Genomic DNA, 581 nt, shown 5'->3' on the forward strand with positions numbered 1-581 from the left:
AAGCTCCGCCTCCCGGGTTTACGCCATTCTCCTGCCTCAACCTCCCGAGTAGCTGGGATTACAGGCATGCACCACCATGCCTGGCTAAATTTTGTGTTTAATAGAGATGGGGCTTTCATTGGCCAGGCTGGTCTTGAACTCCTGACCTTAAGTGATCTGCCCGCCTTGGCCTCCCAAAGTGCCGGGATTACAGGCGTGAGCCACTGCGCCCGGCTTGTTTTTTTTTTATTTTAGAGACAGGGTCTCACTTTGTGGTCAGGGCTGAAGTGCAGTGGCACAATCACAGCTCACTACAGCCTCTATTTCCCTGGCTCAAGTGATCCTCCCACCTCAGCCTCCCGAGTCACTGGTACCATAGGCATGCGCCACCATACTTGGCTAATTTTTTTGTTTTTATTTTTTTGTAGAGATGGGGTCTCGCTACGTTGCTCAGGCTGGTCTCGAACTCCTGGGCTCGAGCAGTCGTCCTGCATTAGCCTCGCAAAGTGCTGGGATTACAGGTGAGAGCCACCACACCCAACACTCCTCCCCTCCCCTCCCCTCCTGTTCCCCTCCCCTCCCCTTCGCTTCCTTTTTTCTTT

Source organism: Colobus angolensis, unplaced genomic scaffold (assembly GCF_000951035.1).
Source record: "Colobus angolensis palliatus isolate OR3802 unplaced genomic scaffold, Cang.pa_1.0 Scaffold318, whole genome shotgun sequence".
Lineage (NCBI taxonomy): Eukaryota > Metazoa > Chordata > Mammalia > Primates > Cercopithecidae > Colobus > Colobus angolensis.